The sequence below is a fragment of the Panthera uncia genome (genome assembly GCF_023721935.1).
Source record: "Panthera uncia isolate 11264 chromosome A1 unlocalized genomic scaffold, Puncia_PCG_1.0 HiC_scaffold_17, whole genome shotgun sequence".
Taxonomy (NCBI): Eukaryota; Metazoa; Chordata; class Mammalia; order Carnivora; family Felidae; genus Panthera; species Panthera uncia.
The window spans coordinates 1,897,075-1,919,928 of NW_026057577.1; the positions used below are offsets into that span (position 1 = coordinate 1,897,075).

The 22,854-nt window shown below is 37.2% G+C and overlaps 1 pseudogene; it reads left to right on the forward strand.

The window, feature by feature from the left end:
* Positions 1-4,628: 4,628 nt before the first annotated feature.
* On the forward strand, positions 4,629-16,719 carry LOC125935071 (piggyBac transposable element-derived protein 2-like; annotated as a pseudogene).
* Positions 16,720-22,854: the final 6,135 nt, after the last annotated feature.

The following is a 22,854-nucleotide window of genomic DNA, read 5'->3' on the forward strand; positions in this document are numbered from 1 at the left end:
AGAGGATGTGGAGAAACGGGAACCCTCTTGCACTGTTGGTGCGAATGCAAATTGGTGCAGCCGCTCTGGAAAGCAGTGTGGAGGTTCCTCAGAAAATTAAAAATAGACCTACCCTATGACCCAGAAATAGCACTGCTAGGAATTTACCCAAGGGATACAGGAGTACTGATGCATAGGGGCACTTGTACCCCAATGTTTATAGCAGCACTCTCAACAATAGCCAAATTATGGAAAGAGCCTAAATGTCCATCAACTGATGAATGGATAAAGAAATTGTGGTTTATATACACAATGGAATACTACGTGGCAATGAGAAAAAATGAAATATGGCCTTTTGTAGCAACGTGGATGGAACTGGAGAGTGTGATGCTAAGTGAAATAAGCCATACAGAGAAAGACAGATACCATATGGTTTCACTCTTATGTGGACCCTGAGAAACGTAACAGAAACCCATGGGGGAGGGGAAGGAAAAAAAAAAGAGGTTAGAGTGGGAGAGAGCCAAAGCATAAGAGACTGTTAAAAACTGAGAACAAACTGAGGGTTGATGGGGGGTGGGAGGGAGGGGAGGGTGGGTGATGGGTATTGAGGAGGGCACCTTTTGGGATGAGCACTGGGTGTTGTATGGAAACCAATTTGACAGTAAATTTCATATATTAAAAAATAAAAAAAAATAAGTAAAAAACAAAACAAAACAAAACAAAACAAAGCACAAGCTCCAGATTTTATTGATCTGTTTTACTGTATTGTTTTGTTTTGATTTTTGTATCATTGACCTTTGTTCTAATCTTTATTATTTTCCTTCTTCTGCTGATTTTGAGCTTTATTTCCTCTTCTTTTCCCAGGTCTTTTAGTTCTAAAGTTAGGTCGTGTAGTTGACATCTTTCTTCCTTCATAGGAATGCCTGGATTGCTATGTACTTCCCTCTTCTGCGTTTGTTGCATCCCTAAGGTTTGGGACGGTTGTGTTTTTATTTTTATTGTCTTCCATGCAATTTTTCACTTCCTCTTTCATTTCTTTGTTAACCCATTCATTCTCTAGTAGGATGTTCTTTAATCTTTATATACTCATGGTCTTTCCAAATTTTTTCTTGTAGTTTATTTTGAGGTTCATAGCATTGTGGTCTGAAACTATGCAACATATGATCTCAATCTTTTTGTTCTTGGTGAAGGTTGATTTGTGACCTAGTATGTGATATATTCTGGAAAGTGTTCATTGTGCACTTGGGAAGAATATGTGTTCTGCTTCTTTAGGATAAAATGTTCTGAATACATCTGTTAGGGCCAACAGTCCTATGTGTCATTCAAAGCCATTGTTTCCTTGTTGACTTTCAGCTTACATGATCTATCCATTGTTGTAAGTGTGATTTTGGAGTACTCTACTATTATTGTATTATTATCAATGAATGTATTTATGTTTGTGATTAATTGACTTATATGTTTGGGTATTTTCACATTGAGGGCATAAGTATTTACAATTGTCAGATCTTGGTGGATAGACCCATTAATTATGATATAATGCCCTTCTTCATCCCTTCTTACAGTCTTCATTTTAAAGTTTGATTTGTCTGACATAGATAAGGTTACTCCAGTTTTCTTTTGATTACCATTAGTGTGATAGATAGTTTTCCATCCTCTCACTTTCAATCTGAAAGTATCTTTTGGTCTAAAGTAAGTCTCCCATAAGCAGCATATAGATGAGTCTTGTTTTCTTATCCATTCTGATACCTTATATCATTTGATTGGAGCATTAGTCCATTTACCTCTAGAGTGAGTACTGAAAGATATGAATTTAGCACCATTGTGTTGCCTGTAGAATTGGTGTTTCTGGTACTGTTCTCTGTACTTTCTAGTCTTTGTTGCTTTTGGTCTGTTTTGTCTTGTCTTGTCTTGTCTCAATTCAAAGAGCCCCCCTTAAAATTTCTTGCAGGGCTGGTTTAGTGGTAACACATTCCTTTAGTTTTTGTTTGTCTTGGAAATTCTTTATCTTCCTTCTATTTTGAATGACAGCCTTGCTGGATAAATAATTCTTGGTTGCATATTTTTTTCTGATTCAGCACATTTGAATATATTCTGCCACTCCTTTCTATCTTGCCCAGTTTCTGCGTATAGGTCTGCTGTGGACTTATTTTTTTCTTTGTGGCTTTCATGATTCTTTCCTTGTCTGTGTGTTTTGTGAGTTTGTCAATGATATGCCTTGGTGATGGTCAGTTTTTCTTAAATCTAACTGGAATTCTCTGTGATTCTTGGATTTTAATGTCCGTGTCATTCCCCAGATTAGGTAAGTTTTCCCCTATATTTCACTCACAGAAACCTTTTGCCTCTTTTTCTCTCTTCATCTTCTGGGACTCCTATGATTCGGATCTTATTCCTTTTTAATAAGTCACTGAGTTCTCTAAGTCTTGTACTGTGACCTTTTGCCTTTGTTTCCCCCTTTTCTCTGCTTCATTATTCTTCACAGTTTTATCTTCTTAATCGCTGATTTGATGCTCTGCTTTGTACATTCTTGCTGTTGTCTCATCCCTTCAAGGTTGCATCACAGTTACAGCATTTTTAACTTTGGCCTCACTAGATTTTATTTCTTTTATCTCCACATAAAGAGAGTATCTGGAGTCTTCTATGATTTTTTCAACCCCAGCTACCATTCTTATTATCATGGTTCTAAATTCTATTCCAGACATCTTACTTTTATCTTTGTTGATTAAGTCCCTGGCTATCATTTCTTCCTGTTATTTCTTTTGGAGTGAATTCCTTCATTTTGTCCTTTTGGAGGAAGAAAAAAATTAAAAAAATAAAAAAATTAAAAAATAAATTAAATTAAAAAATTTAAAATAAAACAAAAAATAAAATAAAAGAACCTAGATTCTTTGTGTGTTTTTGTCTTCTTGCTGAAAGAAGCTTGATAGCATAGAGGAAAAAGGAAAGGAAGTTTAAAAAATGTTAAGAAAAAATTAAAAAATTAAAAAATACATATATAATAAAATAGAATAAAAATTTTAAACAATAAAAATAAAATAAATAAAAATATATTTTCTTTTTCTATATTCAAGAAAAAGAAAAAAAAGGAAGAAAAAAGAAAACAATATAAGAAAAATCAGAAGCAAAGAAAATGAACAAATAAATGAATCAGCAAACAGAATGAAATCTGAGTGACATTACATCCAGTCCCCCTTAGAAATGAAACTATGAAGCACTCTATACTCCATACAGTAAGGAGGTTGAGTGACTTGTACTGAAATTCTAGGGTATGTACTTGGAAGGCACAATTCAGTGAGGTTTGGTATAATAGCTCGGTTCTCCACTAACTGGTGCTGCTTAGCTCAATGGAGTGTGTTAGTGTGGGACACATGTGCAGGAGAGGCAGAAATGGCTTCACTGGGTTCTGTAATCTCTGGTGCAGAAACTTTGAGATCTCACAGACCCATGATCAAGCACCCTTCCTTTGCCTTAGGCTTCTGTCCTCTCTTCACCTCTATCCTGTCCAGTTCCAAACTGTCTGCCTACCAGGTTGTATCTCCCTCCAGAGTTTTATCTCAGATAGGGCTGAGATATGTAGATGGCTTACTGCTATGCTTAAACACAGAAACAGATTGTCAAAAGGACACTATTTTGTTAAAACAACTGGTCTTTTAGGACCACAAAATCTTATGAGACAAGTTACAATTTTGCTTACCTATGGTAAAATACCACAAAACTAGGATGATATCAAAAGATGGCCTATTGACAAATGCTGAAACAATAAGAGGAATTTTGGGTTTTCATTTACCCAAAACCAAGAGACAACTAAGAGGATTTATAGGGCTTATAAGCTATTGCCAAAATTGGATGCCTGATTTTTCCCATTATAGTTCAACCTTTATATAATCTATTAAAGATAAGGGCACTCAGTCAGTTAAGTTTATAGGTCTTGGTTTCTGCTCAAGTCATGATCTCATGGTCCAGCCTGTGTCAGGCTCCACACTGACAGCACAGGGCCTACTTTAGATTCTCTTTATGTCTCTCTCATACCCACAAATAAATAAGGAAACTTTAAAAAATCTATTAGAGTTAAACCAATCTGGCCCCATAACCTTGACCCCTGAAGGATGAAAAACTGTAGAAATGCTAAAGTCTACATTAACTCAGACCACTGCTTTAGGTCAAGTTACCTATAAATTACCTTTTTTTCCCTATTTAAACATGAAGACATTCCCTATGAGTATTAGCTTAAAAACAGTGATTACTATTGGCCACCAGGATATTATAGCCGCAACAAGATTCAGTAACTAAGGGATTCCACCACCCCACCCTTGTTAATGGGCATTTTCTGCCACAGCACTCCTCTGTAAAGCCACTGAAGAAATAATTATGAGCGCTCTTTTAATTATGTGACTCCCTCAACTGAAGCCATTCTGAATTATCACCATATCCTACAGTTCTGTGCTAGCCAACTTGCTTTTTATGAATTACTCTGATTAAACTGCAACCAACATCACGCTAATGCAATGTTGTAATCTGAACCTTGCCACTTTACTACTCACACCAGAGGGCACTTCACACCTTAATAGCAATGATTGTATTATGTTAACCAATTATATTCTTATACCAGGAAATGATTTACAGGGAATGACTCTTGATTATACAGACCTAACATGGTCCCCAAACAAGTCTTATCTAAGGATGAACAAGGACATTACCAAGCTAGGCACGCTATCACATCATTAACTGATATTACTGGAAGCTCTTATTTACCAACTGTTAAGTAAACTCAACTGTTAAGTAAGCTCTTATCAGGGCTTGCCAGCTAGCAAAACGTAAAATGGCTAATATTTATAGTGAAAGCCATTATGCTTTTGGAGCCACTCATTACTTTGGCGTGCTATGGAAACAAAGAGAATTTCTGACCTCTACTAGACAAACTTAAAAATGGAAAACATGTATTCCAATTACTGAAAGCTATACAATTACTAAAGCAACTTGCTATTATAAAAATTCTTGGACATGCAAGGCAGACACCACAGAACTAAAGGAAACCATTTATCTGATTCAGCTGTTAAACAGGCAGCCTTAAAGTTGAAGTTTACCCATATTCTTGAGTGTTCCTTTAATCTTAATTCCATTTAATTAAAATAAACATTTCCTGTAGCACCTGGATGACTCAGTTGTTTAAGTGTCCAACTCTAGATTTCAACTCTAGTCGTAATCTCATGATTAATGAGATCAAGCTCCATGTCAGGCTCTGTGCTGACAGCGTGGAGCCTGCTTGTGATTCTTTCTTTCCCTCAGTCTATGCTCCTCCCCCATGCTCTTTCTCTCTCAAAATAAATAAATGAACGTAAAAAAATATTTTGCAGGCACAAAAAAAAAATGCTTCTAAGGAAAAAAAAAATAAAACAAAAACCAACGACCATGGAAGAAGAAGGAAGAAAATTAGACCACCCCTCACAGATATGGGAAGGGCCAATGGAAAACACATTGTTTCTATTACTTCCCACATGCCCCTTTTATTATATTTTCATCAATTAATTAATTAGGGATCTGAAAAATGGTAATGTGGGGAAAACAATACGTTTGGAAACTCTCTCCAACAGATGCTTATAAGCTATATAAACGGTGTACAATTTGTCATAAACACAAGCCTTCCATGGATCTCCAGGTTTTTTCCCTTCCCAAAGGGTCCCTTTGAAGGATGGCAAACCAACTTTATTCATTTACTGCTTACTCAAGGATATAAATGTGTTTTGATTATGAGTTGCATGTTTTCTCATTGGGTCAAAGTCTTTCCCTATCAGAGAGCTACTTCCCTCACAGTAGCTAAAATATTAACTGAAAGTAATTATTCCTGATTGGAGCATTCCTTCAGAACTACATAGTGACAAAGGCTCCCATTTCAAAGAACAAAGCAATATGCAATGTTTGGCCAATAATGCAGCATTTTCACTGTGCTTTCATCCTCAATCTTCTGGATTGGTAGGAAGAACTAATGGCACAATTAAAATTTAATTAACAAAATTTACTGAAGTTTTTAACCTACCACGGCCAAACCCTCTACCCTGGTGTGCTTGAGCTTCAGGTCTACTCCTTTAGGCAAACATAAACTTCACCTGTTTGAAATGATAACAAGATGACTTATGAGGTTTAATGAAGGGTAATATGAGCCCACCTTATTAAAAGGGAATATTCTATCCTCTTGCCAAGGCCTAATTCAGGTCCTAAAACAAAGCACTGCTTTGATTTCTGACTCCTTCCTAAATGAGTTCCCAATTGAAGGAGAGAGAGAAAGAGAGAGAGAGAGAGAGAGAGAGAGAGAGAGAGAGAGAGAAGGAAAGGACATTATCAGGTACTCTTAACATATTCCTGTACCTCCAACTTAAAGGAGGTAAACTCATGGATCCATGTTTCTCATTTTAAAAAAGTCACCTTCACCCGATTGGACTTCAACTCTTATTTCTGACACTGGGCTCCTCCTAAAACAACATTTGCTGTTAACCAGGATGAGAAGCAGATGGCAACTGAGTAGGCATCTACTCCCAAGATTGAGGACCAGGCCTGTTCTTTTTTCATTATGTTTGTAACTCTGTAAACTTAGATGATGTTAAACCTGAATGTTTATCTCCACCCCCTTTTCCATTACACCCTGATAAAATTTTGTTACATGCTATTTTTGCTAATCTCACATGCAAGAGCACCACAGATATACACTCTAATGACAACTTACACCACATGTTTATGACTTCATGGAATATCTCAAATTGCCTTTAACTTTTGGTGCCTACTTGTTGGGATATATTTATTATAGGAGACACATGATAGGATGAATGTTCCAATAAATATCACCAAATTCAAATCCTACCTATACAATTTATAATATTCAACAATTTTATCACTGTGTTTCAATAAATTTAAATAATTATCTTGCAAAAGATTGCAGAATATGAAAGACAACTATTAGCAGCAGCTTTTCCTAGCTGTCAAAATATTCAATGTATACACAAGCCATGATTTTTGGATGGAATAAATTAAGACAAACAAACAAAAGGAATGAAAACTTTTAAAAAAATAAAAGAAAGAAAGAAAAAAAAAAAACGCTTGGTGGTCACAACCTCCCCCATATACTAATTTGACTATAAGATCAGGAAGGTTATGTGAAGCCCTTTGATACACCCAAACCAAATTGTACTTAGAAGTAACTAATACCCAATTAATCTGACATGGAGAACTCAACATTTTGGGGGTTCAAAATTTGTACCCAAACTGTACTAATTCTGTTAGATTACAATGGCAATAGCACCTATGGTGGATTAAACAATATTAGCTCCAAAGAACAAAGCAAGCTTTGGGAGCCTTGGGGTAGAACTTGGAATTTTAGGGCAAGCAGAATTTGCCTTTACTAAGTAAAGGTATACTGAAAAGACACATAAACTTGTAGAAAAGGGGAAACTAGAGTAGATACTTCAAGATGAGAGTCAATGTTGTAAAGCTACCTGGGCTGATAGCTTAAAACTGATAAATTGGCTAGTCCAAACCCAAAACCCTATGGCAGCAAATGCCTGTGCTCAGCAATGGGAAAAGACATGCAGTTTAAGGCAACAAGGTTTATCTGATAAATTAATTCAGATGTATTATAACTGACAATGAATCAATGTCATCTGTGTTAAGAGCAGCAGCCCAAAATATGAATTTATGGAAATTACATAGTCACCCTAACCTACAGAAAATTACTAAAGGAACTTGTAACTTACATCATTGTTCTCCCACTGCCGTTATGCATAAATTAGTCACAAATCATAGTTATGATGTTCAATTAGTGGGTAGTTGGGATGCTTATTAATTCTATGTGTATTCTTCCTATTGGAGTAAGATGGACTTTACTGCATAATAATACATTTTGTATGTGAATATCTATTGGTGTTTGTGATGATAAAAGTGATATACCTCTGTCCAGAACAATAAAGGAGTATAGAATTCACAATAACCTGCTTTATTATTATGAAACCAGATCAATCTAACATATGGTATATTGGTAAAAGAAGTTTTCGGGGGGGGGGTGGTGGCAACAGAACACCTCTATAAAAATCCTTCACGTGTATTGTAATGTATTTTCCTGTGTTTTCACCTCTATTTGGTGTAAAACTGGATTTGTCACACAAATACTATTACCACAGGTTAATGACAATTTTTCTAACATAGGCATTGATATTCAAATGTTCTGGGAAATGGAACTGCACACACCCCAAGATATAATATCTACAGGAATCAATTTGCCAGAGAAAATGTTACAAATAATAACTAATAATATAATTAAATTTTAATCAATTATCACAAACGTTCCATAAAGCACAAATAACTTATATACCTAAGGTTTCTTTCCAATACCGTGTTCAATAGGCAACCACATGTGGCTATTACATAAAATTAAAAATTCAAGTTCTCAATCACACTAGTCATATATCAAAACTTTAACAACCATATATGCCTCATGGCTAACATATTAGAAAGGGTTGATACAAAACATTTCCATCATTACAATAATTTTTGTTAGTAATGCTGATCTAGAATAGTAGTTGTCAGCCAAGAATAATTCTGTACCCCATTGATGTTTGCCATGTCTAAAACTTTTGTGGTTTTCACAAGTAGGATATTTGGTATCCTATTGGTATCTAGTATATAGAGTCCTGGGAGGTACTAAACATCCCACAGTACATAAGACAGCCCCCATAACAAAGACTCATCCAGGCGTACATGCCAGAAGTTATGATGGTGGAAACTGTGACTTAGAATGTGTTTTGTTGTGAGGTGTAAGGTGGGTATTTTGTTCTTTCTTCCCCTCTAATTAGCCAATCAACTAGATACTATCTCCTGTGTGTATGCAAATTATTACCCTCTGGTTGCTGGTGAAGCTTAAGCTAGAGATTTTTTTTTCTCTTAAATGGTGGACAAAGTCCTATTGCATTGTTAATTAAGATACTTTTTTTAAATTTTTTCTCTTTCTTTTTTTTTCAATATATGAAATTTGTCAAATTGGTTTCCATACAACACCCAGTGCTCATCCCAAAAGGTGCCCTCCTCAATACCCATCACCCACCCACCCTCCCTTCCCTCCCAACGCCCATCAACCCTCAGTTTGTTCTCAGTTTGTAACAGTCTCCTATGATTTGGCTCTCTCCCACTCAAACCTCTTTTTTTTTTTCCTTCACCTCCCCCATGGGTTTCTGTCAAGTTTCTCAGGATCCACATAAGAGTGAAACTATATGGTATCTGTCTTTCTCTGTATGGCTTATTTCACTTAGCATCACACTCCCCAGTTCCATCCACGTTGCTACAAAAGGCCATATTTCATTCTTTCTCATTGCCACATAGTATTCCATTGTGTATATAAACCACAATTTCTTTATCCACTCATCAGTTGATGTACACTTAGGCTCTTTCCATAATTTGGCTATTGTTGAGAGTGCTGCTATAAACATTGGGGTACAAGTGCCCCTATGCATCAGTACTCCTGTATCCCTTGGATAAATTCCTAGCAGTGCTATTGCTGGGTCATAGGGTAGGTCAATTTTTAATTTTCTGAGGAACCTCCACACTGCTTTCCAGAGCGGCTGCACCAATTTGCATTCCCACCAACAGTGCAAGAGGGTTCCCGTTTCTCCACATCCTCTCTAGCATCTATAGTCTCCTGATTTGTTCATTTTGGCCACTCTGACTGGCGTGAGGTGATATCTGAGTGTGGTTTTGATTTGTATTTCCCTGATAAGGAGCGACGTTGAACATCTTTTCATGTGCCTGTTAGCCATCCGGATGTCTTCTTTAGAGAAGTGTCTATTCATGTTTTCTGCCCATTTCTTCACTGGGTTATTTGTTTTTCGGGTGTGGAGTTTGGTGAGCTCTTTATAGATTTTGGATACTAGCCCTTTGTCCGATATGTCATTTGCAAATATCTTTTCCCATTCCTTTGGTTGCCTTTTAGTTTTGTTGGTTGTTTCCTTTGCTGTGCAGAAGCTTTTTATCTTCATAAGGTCCCAGCAATTCACTTTTGCTTTTTAATTCCCTTGCCTTTGGGGTTGTGTCAAGTAAGAGACTGCTACGGCTGAGGTCAGAGAGGTCTTTTCCTGCTTTCTCCTCTAGGGTTTTGATGGTTTCTTGTCTCACATTCAGGTCCTTTATCCATTTTGAGTTTATTTTTGTGAATGGTGTGAGAAAGTGGTCTAGTTTCAACTTTCTGCATGTGGCTGTCCAGTTCTCCCAGCACCATTTGTTAAAGAGACTGTCTTTTTTGCATTGGATGTTCTTTCGTGCTTTGTCAAAGATGAGTTGGCCATACGTTTGTGGGTCTAGTTCTGGGGTTTCTATTCTATTCCATTGGTCTATGTGTCTGTTTTTGTGGCAATACCATGCTGTCTTGATGATGACAGCTTTGTAGTAGAGGCTAAAGTCTGGGATTGTGATGCCTCCTGCTTTGGTCTTCTTCTTCAAAATTACTTTGGCTATTCGGGGCCTTTTGTGGTTCCATATGAATTTTAGGATTGCTTGTTCTAGTTTTGAGAAGAATGCTGGTGCAATTTTGATTGGGATTGCATTGAATGTGTAGATAGCTTTGGGTAGTATTGACATTTTGACAATATTTATTCTTCCAATCCATGAGCAGGGAATGTCTTTCCATTTCTTTATATCTTCTTCAATTACCTTCATAAGCTTTCTATAGTTTTCAGCATACAGATCTTGTACATCTTTGGTTAGATTTCTTCCTAGGTATTTTATGCTTCTTGGTGCAATTGTGAATGGGATCAGTTTCTTTATTTGTCTTTCTGTTGCTTCATTGTTAGTGTATAAGAATGCAACTGATTTCTGTACATTGATTTTGTATCCTGCAACTTTGCTGAATTCATGTATCAGTTCTAGCAGACTTTTGGTGGAATCTATTGGATTTTCCATGTATAATATCATGTCATCTGCAAAAAGCGAAAGCTTGACTTCATCTTTGCCAATTTTCATGCCTTTGATTTCCTTTTGTTGTCTGATTGCTGATGCTAGAACTTCAAACACTATGTTAAATAACAGTGGTGACAGTGGGCATCCCTGTCATGTTCCTGATCTCAGGGAAAAATCTCTCAATTTTCCCCATTGAGGATGATGTTAGCTGTGGGCTTTTCATAAATGACTTTTATGATGTTTAAGTATGTTCCTTCTATCCCGACTTTTTCAACGGTTTTTATTACGAAAGGGTGCTGGATTTTGTCAAAGGCCTTTTCTGCATCGATTGACAGGATCATATGGTTCTTCTCTTTTTTTTTATTAATGTGCTGTATCACGTTGATGGATTTGCGAATGTTGAACCAGCCCTGCATCCCAGTAATGAATCCCACTTGATCATGGTGAATAATTCTTTTTATATGCTATTGAATTCGATTTGCTAGTATCTTATGGAGAATTTTTGCATCCATATTCATCAGGGATATTGGCCTGTAGTTCTCTTTTTTTACTGGGTCTCTGTCTGGTTTAGGAATCAAAGTAATACTGGCTTCATAGAATGAGTCTGGAAGTTTTCCTTCCCTTTCTATTTCTTGGAATAGCTTGAGAAGGATAGGTATTATCTCTGCTTTAAACGTCTGGTAGAACTCCCCTGGGAAGCCATCTGGTCCTGGACTCTTATTTGTTGGGAGATTTTTGATAACCGATTCAATTTCTTCACTGGTTATGGGTCTGTTCAAGCTTTCTATTTCCTCCTGATTAAGTTTTGGAAGAGTGTGGGTGTTTAGGAATTTGTCCATTTCTTCCAGGTTGTCCAATTTGTTGGCATATAATTTTTCATAGTATTCCCTGGTAATTGTTTGTATCTCTGAGGGATTGGTTGTAATAATCCCATTTCCATTCATGATTTTATCTATTTGGGTCATCTCCCTTTTCTTTTTGAGAAGCCTGGCTAGACGTTTGTCAATTTTGTTTATTTTTTCAAAAAGCCAGCTCGGTTTCGTTGATCTGCTCTACAGTCTTTTTAGATTCTATATTGTTTATTTCTGCTCTGATCTTTATGATTTCTCTTCTTCTGCTGGGTTTAGGCTGCCTTTGCTGTTCTGCTTCTATTTCCTTTAGGTGTGCTGTTAGATTTTGTATTTGAGATTTTTCTTGTTTCTTGAGATAGGCCTGGATTGCAATGTATTTTCCTCTCAGGACTGCCTTCACTGCATCCCAAAGCGTTTGGATTGTTGTATTTTCATTTTCGTTTGTTACCATATATTTTTTAATTTCTTCTCTAATTGCCTGGTTGACCCACTCATTCTTATTAGGGTGTTCTTTAACCTCCATGCTTTTGGAGGTTTTCCAGACATTTTCCTTTGGTTGATTTCAAGCTTCATAGCATTGTGGTCTGAAAGTATGCATGGTATAATTTCAATGCTTGTATATTTATGAAGGGCTGTTTTGTGACCCAGTATATGATCTATCTTGGAGAATGTTCCATGTGCACTCGAGAAGAAAGTATATTCTGTTGCTTTGGGATGCAGAGTTCTAAATATATCTGTCAAGTCCATCTGATCCAATGTATCATTCAGGGCCCTTGTTTCTTTATTGACCGTGTGTCTAGATGATCTATCCATTTCTGTAAGTGCAGTGTTAAAGTCCCCTGCAATTACCACATTCTTATCAATAAGGTTGCTTGTGTTTATGAGTAATTGTTTTATATATTTGGGGGCTCCGGTATTCGGTGCAGAGACATTTATAATTGTTAGCTCTTCCTGATGGATAGACCCTATAATTATTATATAATGCCCTTCTTCATCTCTTGTTACAGCCTTTAATTTAAAGTCTAGTTTGTCTGATATAAGTATGGCTACTCCAGCTTTCTTTTGACTTCCAGTAGCATGATAAATAGTTCTCCATCCCCTCACTCTCAATCTAAAGGTGTCCTCAGGTCTAAAATGAGTCTCTTGTAGACAGCAAATAGATGGGTCTTGTTTTTTTACCCATTCTGATACCCTATGTCTTTTAGTTGGCGCATTTAGTCCATTTACATTCAGTGTTATTATAGAAAGATACGGGATTAGAGTCATTGTGATGTCTGTATGTTTTATGCTTGTAGTGATGTCTCTGGTACTTTGTCTCACAGGATTTTAGGATCTCTTATAGGGCTGGTTTAGTGGTGACAAATTCCTTCAGTTTTTGTTTGTTTGGGAAGACCTTTATCTCTCCTTCTATTCTAAATGACAGACTTGCTGGATAAAGGATTCTCAGCTGCATATTTTTTCTCTTTAGCACACTGAAGATATCGTGTCAATCCTTTCTGGCCTGCCAAGTTTCAAAGGAGAGATCTGTCATGAGTCTTATAGGTCTCCCTTTATATGTGAGTGCGCATTTATCCCTTGCTGCTTTCAGAATTTTCTCTTTATCCTTGTATTTTGCCAGTTTCACTATGATATGTCGTGCAGAAGATCGATTCAAGTTACGTCTGAAGGGAGTTCTCTGTGCCTCTTGGATTTCAATGCCTTTTTCTTTCCCCAGTTCAGGGATGTTCTCAGCTATTATTTCTTCAAGTACCCCTTCAGCACCTTTCCCTCTCTCTTCCTCCTCTGGGATACCAATTATGAGTATATTATTTCTTTTTAGTGTATCACTTAGTTCTCTAATTTTCCCCTCATACTCCTGGATTTTTTTATCTCTCTTTCTCTCAACTTCCTCTTTCTCCATAACTTTATCTTCTAGTTCACCTATTCTCTCCTCTGCCTCTTCAATCTGAGCCGTCGTGGTTTCCATTTTGTTTTGCATTTCGTTTAAAGTGTTTTTCAGCTCCTCGTGACTGTTCCTTAGTCCCTTGGTCTCTGTAGCAAGAGATTCTCTGCTGTCCTCTATACTGTTTTCAAGCCAATCGATTAATTTTATGACTATTATTCTAAATTCACTTTCTGTTATATTATTTAAATCCTTTTTGATCAGTTCATTAGCTGTTGTTATTTCCTGGAGAATCTTCTGAGGGGAATTGTTCCGTTTGGTCATTTTGGATAGTCCCTGGAGTGGTGAGGACCTGCAGGGCACTTCCCCTGTGCTGTGGTGTATAACTGGAGTTGGGGGGGGGCTGCAGTCAGACCTGATGTCTGCCCCCAGCCCACCACTGGGGCCACAGTCAGACTGGTGTGTGCCTTCTCTTCCCCTCTCCTAGGGGCGGGATTCACTGTGGGGTGGCGTGGCCAGTCTGGGCTACTTGCACACTGCCAGGCTTGTGGTGCTGGGGATCTGGCATATTAGCTGGGGTGGGTAGGCAAGGTGCACGGGGGCAGGAGGGGCAGGCTTAGCTCACTTCTCCTTAGGTGATCCACTTCAGGAGGGTCCCTGTGGCAGCGGGAGGGAGTCAGATCCGCTGCCGGAGGTTTGGCTCCGCAGAAGCACAGAGTTGGGTGTTTGTGCAGAGGGAGCAAGTTCCCTGGCAGGAACTGGTTCACTTTGGGATTTTTGGCTCGGGGATGGGTGAGGGAGATGGCGCTGGCGAGCGCCTTTGTTCACCGCCAAACTGAGCTCTGTCCCCTGGGGGCTCAGCAGCTCTCCCTCCCTTTGTCCTCCAGCCTTCCCGCTTTCTGAGCAGAGCTGTTAACTTATGACCTCCCAGACACTAAGTCGTGCTTGCTGTCGGAATGCACTCTGTCCAGCCCCTCCGCTTTTGTCAGCCAGACTCGGGTGGTCTGCTTGGCCGGCAGGCTGCCCCTCCGCCCAGGCTCCCTCCCGCCAGTCCGTGCAGTGCGCACCAGCTCGCCGCCCTTTCTACCCTCTTCCGTGGGCCTCTAGTCTGCGCTTGGCTCCAGAGACTCCGTTCTGCTAATCCTCTGGCGGTTTTCTGGGTTCTTTAGGCAGGTGTAGGTGGAATCTAAGTGATCAGCAGGACGCGCGGTGAGCCCAGCGTCCTCCTATGCCGCCATCTTCCCTGATTCCAAGATACTTTTTTTTAATTGACTTATCTCTTATTACAGATTCTTTGTCTCTGCACATAAAGACGACCCCACTTTCCCAGTTCATCTTAGTTTCAACTTCAAGTTAAGTGCTGTTTGATGAAAGGCTTTATGCAAGTAATTACTCCTCTCTTTTTGAAAGGCCAAGCCTATCACATTTTAAGCCCTTAATCCTGCTGGCCTCACTAAGCAAAGGAAGGAGAGGAGACAAGTGACACTCAGGAAAAGGTGAGGCAGACAAAGCAGTGCATGTGGTACTGAAGTGGCTTTTAGCTCCAGGATCTACATGTGATCAACAAATGTGATTTACTCTCCTCATCTCTTAATGCACAAGATGGTTGCTAATGGGGTTTCTCAGTTTCTGGAAGCATTCCCACTCTAAGGGTATGAACTGTCACGTGTAGAAGGCATTTGGAGGCAGGGGGCAAGCAGCAGCTGAGGTAGTGAGACTTGTGGAAACCCAGGATGTTAAGCCTGTGTCTACTGTTACAAACCAGGAGAGACTGGGGGAGGTATGAAGATGGTTACTGTCCCCTAATAACCTCAATCTGAGGTCCATGGGAAGGACTTCAGGTTTCTTGTCCTTGAAAGTTGGGCTCTCTTCCTGGCCCACACAGAACATGAGAAATAACTCACTTCCCCAGAGGTCAGACCTATGTAGCCTATCCAAGGAGGAGGATGTTTTGAGAAACATCTCCCAATTCACATGCCCATCTTGTGCCTGATGCAATTAGAAGGGACAGATTTGAACTGGTTTTCTCACGCATACATGCATTTTGCAGTTAACAATAAGCTGGACGATAGTGATAGGTTTGCCAAGGTCAGGGCTCTCATTGTCTGGATTAATTGCAATTTCCAGAAGCACGCACCCTTGGAAGAGTTCTACAGCTTTGGTGAGTCCATGTGTGAATACTTTGGGCACCAGGGATCCAAGCAGCTGCCTGTTGAGAAACCCATGGAGCTGGGCTACAAGATCTGGTGTGGAATAACCAGCAGGGGCTATCTTGTGTGGTTTGCGCCCTCACAGGGCACACTGTTCACCAAGTCAGACAGGGGCTTGGGCTGAGGTGGCAGTATGGTGGTAAATTTTGTGGATGTTCTTCAGGAGCATGGCTGTCTGCCACAACACATATTTTTTGACAAGGTTTTTATAAGTGTTAAACTTATGTCCATTTTGAGGATAAAGGAGGTGAAGGCTGCAGAAACTTCATGAATACAGGACTGAGCAAAGTCCCCTCAAAGATCACAAAGGATTTTAAAAATGAAGAGGGAGTTCATTTGAGTATAAAGTTGATGAGAGTGAGGAGATCATTGTTTGCTGCTAGCATGATAGCAGTGTGGTCAACATCTGCTCCAATGTTGTGGGTATAGAAACAGTGGGGATGACCAATTATCATTCAGGAATAATCAAAGCACAGAACTAGGTCCACCAACCATCCCTGTACCAGGAAAGGTGGGTAGTGTCAGCAGGTGGACCAGAATATTGCCAAGTACAAAGTGAAGATCCGAGACACAAAGTGGTACTCAAGCCTCATTGGCGCTGACCTCCGCAATGCATGGCAGTTACACAAGATCTGCAGCCATGATTCCCAAGTAAACCTCCTGGCCTTCCAGAGATATGTGGCCTGTGTGTATCTAGACAGCAATGTGACAAGGGAAATGAAACAGGAAGCTGGAAACTGAGAGCCACTTTGGCATGATTGGACACTGGGTCATCAACCAGGACAAGATCTAGTGTGCTCTCTGCCACTACAGTGAGAAATGCCATAAGGGTGTCCATTCCAAGTGCTTCGGAAAGTACCACATACAGTGATGTACAATCGGGAGAAGGAGCCCTTTGGGTGTTTCATTTATAATGAGATGTTGACAGCTAATTTCATAAAGCAGACAGAGCACTTGTGTTTTATTTGTGTTGGAAAAAGGAGACCTGAATCCCTAATAACTTGGTTTTGTATTTTCTCCCCACTTCATTACTATTACCTTTTACTGTCTTTTATGTTTCCTATATGCAACATAAATTAATATTTATATTAGCAATAATAAATATCTGTAAATGTATAGATTATACTGTCATTTATTTCAACTTATAGGGCCTTTTCTTTTTCTTTTCAAACTTTGATTTTAAGTTCACTTAGTTAACATACAGTACAATATTGGTTTCAGGACTAGAATTTACTGATTCATCACTTACATATAACATGCAGTGCTCACAGTAACAAAGGACCTGTTAACACCCATCACCCATCTAGCTCATACCCCACCCACTTCCATCCATCAACCCTGTTTGTTCTTTAAGAATACCTTATGGTTTGTTTCCTTCTCTCTTTTTATACCCCTTCTCCAATACGTTCATCTGGTTTGTTTCTTAAATCCCACATATGAGTGAAATCATATGGTATTTGACTTTCTCTGATTGACTTATTTTGCATAATACATTCTAGTTCTTTCCAGGTTCTGGCAAATGGCAAGATTTCATTCTTTTTGATGGTTTTGATGGCTGTGATATAAACACATATATTCAATTATATATACATATATATAAACGCATATATTCAATTCCATTCATCAGTCAATGGACATTTGGGGCCCTTTATATTCAAATGAAACTTTTGCTTTGGATTATTGCTGACTCCTTGTAAAGACAAGCAAATATAGCTGAAAACTTTAGAGAAAATTTCATGAATAGTAAATGGTTTAATAATTGTTTGTTTATAATAAAATTCATTCTAATAATATAAGCCTGCAAAGAACTGTCTATTTCCACCAAGTCTAATATAATTATGTATTTTTACAAATAAAGACTTGAAACTAAGAAATACTCCTCCTATAGATTATTTTTGATAATAGGGACAATTCTATAAAATAATTGAAATTTTAAGTGAAGAAAAATATTTAAAATAGACTAATTTAATTGGCTTATTGTTTAGGTCTATAATCTAACCCCTTCATTTAAAAGATTAGAAATCCAGAACTCTGTGAGAATTTTACCAAGACCTGACATCTAGGAATAATTTATAAGACAGAAGAGTCAAAAGGAAATATTTAGTAAGTAACATGTGAAAAGAAAATGTGTTCCATAGCATGCTTGTGAGGACTTCCTCCACTTTGAGAAGTTGGAGGTTGTTTTGGAGATGGTGGTGGATGAAGCTAGTGCAGGGAAAGAGGCGCAGGTTGCATAAAGGTGAATTGTCGCTATTTTTCCAGTTATAAAAACAACCTGGATGGAAGATGAGTGGAAGTGAAGATACAAAGAAGTTCTTACAGTATAGTCTTAGAAAATGAAGTCTGCATTGACTATTTTATTTCCTGGTTTTGTGTCTGAGCTTCGACAAATTTCACCTGAAAACTCGTGGAAAGGGGAAAAAGTCTGTGTTTATTGGTAGGAAAACCAGAGTCTGTGTATTTGTAAGTTCTTGAAAATCTTTTCCATTTTGTTAATATAAGCTTTCCACTTCTGGCTCTGTTAGCAATATTAAAATGTGTGAAACATTTTGAATGTGTGGAAAAGTCCATTTTGTTTATTGTTATTAAGTAGATGCTTGGTTTGGTGAACACAGAAATCAAAGATGGAAAGACTGGATAACCCGAAGAACATGATAACATAGATTTAATCTTAGTGAGAATAGTCCATACATGACAAAGGAATGTCAGGTACTTTTAAATTCCAACGTGAAAGTGGACTCAATTGACAGAGACTGCAGAAAACTGGATGTACCAGTCTACACTGGGGCTCATACTTGGTGGATGACTGAGTGTGCAGAAGAGTCAGTTTTGACAGCAACTTGGTGGCTCTCTCACTGTAACTCAAACAGCTTTGATTTGCAACTTCTTGCTGGTGTCCTATGGAATAATTCTGAGAAACTCTGGTGTCAAATATTCTGAAGAAATTCATTCACTGTTACATTAAATTAGAAATATATCTGGGCAGCTCTTCTTGTACAATGCTACGAGGTACTGATGGAGTTAGAAAGATTCATTCAATTGACTGGATATGTTGTTTACATAATAGCAAATATCCCCATAGTTGGAATCCTTCAGCTTGTAGTACCAATTATATGCACCTTTAAAAAGTTAGCTCTTAGCATTTCTTAGAGCTTAATATAGTGGTTAGTGAGATTGCAGGTAGGGCAAGATATAAAATCTTTCTGGAGGTAAGGAATATTTCATTTCTGAGGTTCCAGTGAAAGGGTAAATTGCTTGGATTGTTTGTCTATATCCTTAACTATTAATATGGGAATTAATTAATATTAGGACATGAAAAAGTAATTTCCTAATAATTAAATTACATATAATAAAATGGAAATTATAAAGAACCCCCAAAGGTAAACGGTTATTTTCTTTAGAGTGAGGAATATAAAAGATTCAATTATATTTTTTCATAAAATGTATAAATATATAAAACTTATTTCAGTGAACGAACATTCAAAAATGTTCTCTCTGCAACACTTTATTTTTTAAGATATATTTATTTAAATTTGAGTTAGTTAACATACAGTGTAGTACTGGTTTCAGGAGTAGAACACAGTGATTTGTCACTTGTATATAACACCCAGTACTCATGCCAACAAGTTCTCTCCTTAATGCTCATCACCCATTTAATCCACCTCCCTACCCACCTCCCATCTAGCTACCCTCAGTTTATTCTCTGTATTTAAATCTCTTATGGTTTGTCTCCCTCTATATTTTTATCTTAATATCCCTTAATTCCCCCTGCTTATCTGTTGTGTTTCTTAAATTCCACATAAAAGTGAAATCATATGATATTTATCTTTCTTTGCCTGACTTATTTCACTTAGCATGATACACTCTATAGATTCATCCATACTGTTGCAAACGGTAAGATTTCATTCTTTTTTATCACCAATAATATTGGCACTTTAAAACAGAAAGCTGAGGTTTGGGGCATCAAAGGGAAAATGGCAAAAAAAAAAACATTTGGAAAAAAAATGGAAAAGATAATAAAAAAGATTATATCTGGCAAAACAATTCAGAAGTGTATTCAAGAAAGGGCTACTGAAAGACATGGGAGACCTGAGATGTAGGAGTAATTACAGATAAAGAAAGAGATACTGAGAAATAGATAAAAAGAGAAATACCAAGAAATAGATGAGGGAGGGACAGAACAAGAGACAACATAGGTGAAGTGAGGGGGCATTCAGAGACTATAATGTATATTCATGCTTTCCTTGACTTTGTGCTTCACATGAGTTTTCTTTCTTTGAAATTGATGAAGCCATATAGCCACTGATTCCAACTCTTCACATTCTTTTAGCTGTAAGTACTAAAGAATCTTAAGTGCAATAGTGTTAAAGTTACGTGGAGACCAGGATTTTCTCAGCTCTAGACTAGAATGACAGCATTTTTTTTTCTTTGAATGACTATGGTGGGCTTATTCCAGTCTGACTTCAGATTTTTGTGTGTGAGGTCTCTGATCTCATATGGGAGAAGAGGGGCACAATTTCCTCACAGATTAAAAGGGAATAATCAGGATGAAAATATAGAGAGTCTTCACATCCTATAGGCAAAATAATGGCAACCGAAACCAAGGCAATCAAATGGGTCGCAATTACACCTTAAGTAATATGGCAAAACTGTGGGATGGGAGAGGGAGGACGGTTACATTATAATAAAAATGCCCCAAGATGTGGAATTTAAATCATTCAAGAGGAAAAAAAATTGAATACAGAAACTGAAATTGTTTGGTTAGAATAATTAGAATTTAAGAGTAATTTCATTACAATATTCAGTGATGAGATTCTGTTTAATAGTGAGGATATTAAATGGGTAAGGGGCATTAAGGAATCTACTCCTGAGATCATTGTTGCATTATATGCTAACTAATCTGGATGTAAATTTTAAAAAATAAAAAATAAAAATAAAATAAAATAAAATAAAATCTGAAAAAAAGTAGTGAGGATTCTGGTCATCTAATTGTTCATTTCAAAAGAAGAGGACAATAAGAGACCAGTATCAATTCAGTTATCTACAAAACGCAATTTTTATTTTAGTGAATCTTAAGTTTATATTAGAGTGTTCCAAAGAACACCTACGAAAGAAATTCCAATCTAAGAAGAGAGAAGAGTTGCTTTCCCATTCTACTTTACCCACCTCCTGCCCTGCTCTGTCACAAGTCTTTACTTAGTCATATTTTATCTTCCGAAGTGTCTTATTTCATTTATTTTTAGAACTGTAGGAAATGCAGTTGAACTAGATAACTTTATCTTCTCTTTTTAGACATTTATAGAGAAAGTTTTCCAATTAGATAAGAAATAAGTGGTTTCTGCCACATAGATTTGTTCTCCATGAAGGTATATTTTTGACAAGGCATTGGACTCTTTATGTCTTTTTTCCTAACTGCTTGGTTTACCAGAACTCTTTTAACAAATGATATCTGCTACAGTGAGCAAATGGATGAGAACTTTGCCTGAGGATTTTCTTTTCCCAGCCTTTCACATTTATTATCTTAAAAAAGAAGGCAATGTATTAAAGCCATTTGTTTCTGCAAGGAGGAAGAGGGCAATTATACAACTTTGTGTGAAGCCACTAGACCTTAAAGCAACTAAGAACTGTGGATCTCATTTCCTTTTTTCAGCTCAAGTCCCATCCAAGTGAACTCCTCCTGCTTCACCCCAGTGTGGAAGAGAGCTCTGCCATACTGAGCTTTTCCCAAACTATGGTACCACTTCACTGAAACAAATTGAAGCAGAATGGCTCTTTGAGTATACTTTTAACCATCTGAGTAGGGCATTTGTAAACCATTGCCTCTTTTGTTTAGTTTAATAGAATATTTATATTGTAAAGAAAAGTTAAGTGCAAGGAATTCAGATTTATTGTTATAAATGCTTAAAAATGACAGCTGATACCTGAATCAATGCTTATAGGCTAAAGCACATGTCCTTGCATATATCAGCTTAATCACTGCCAAAAATATTTTTGGTTTAGGGGTGCCTGGGTGGTTCAGTTAATAGAGCATATAACTCTTGGTCTCAAGGTTGTAAGTTCTAGCCTTTCACTGGGTGCAGTAATTACTAAAAAATACTTCATGTTAAAAAACTCAAATTTAAATTTTAAAAAATCTTTAAAGAAAAGGTTTCTGGTTTATAATCCTCCCCCAATACACCCTTCCCTATACTTCAGTTGGTACATACATTTTTTTCCTTGCAGAAATAATTTGCATTAATCACCAATATGAAGAATAGCCTAAAATGTTGTTACTTATCCATTTTGTAGATCAAAACATTTTTTCATATAACCCTCAATATATTTCAGATTTAAAAATGATTTATATTTTCCCCTAGATATTTAGGGATGATTTATACATATACATTATGATTTCCATATATATATATATATATATATATACATATATACATATATATATATATGTGTGTGTATGTGTGTGTGTGTATCTGTCCATATATCTATATATCATCAATATATCTGTCTATCTATCTATCTAGATATATGGACATATACTTTCCTTTCTGGGTGTTAAATAACTGTCTAAATAAGTTTACATTGTGATATTTCAGTCACTCAACAATGAGAATTAAAATGTGATGAATGTACTAGTAAATTATGAAATCCTTTAAGTCCAATTGCTGTCCATTTGGGTTCAGATATTAAGACAGGAATTCTTCCACATTTATAGGTTCAGCTACATTCACTCTATTTCCCTTTCTGCTAAAATTTGAATATTTTATCCTTTGACATTACATGGCAGAAAGTCACTAGAAATGTAAAACAAAAATAAATAAATAAATAAATAAATAAATTCCAGTAATAGAAGCCTGTAAATAACTGTCTATTTCCATCAAGTCTATATAATTATGTAATTTTACAAATAAAGAGTTAAAACTAAAAAAAAGTCCTAATATTTTTGATAATACAGATTATTTTTGATAATAGGGACAATTCTATAAAATAATTGAAATGTTAAGTGAAAAAT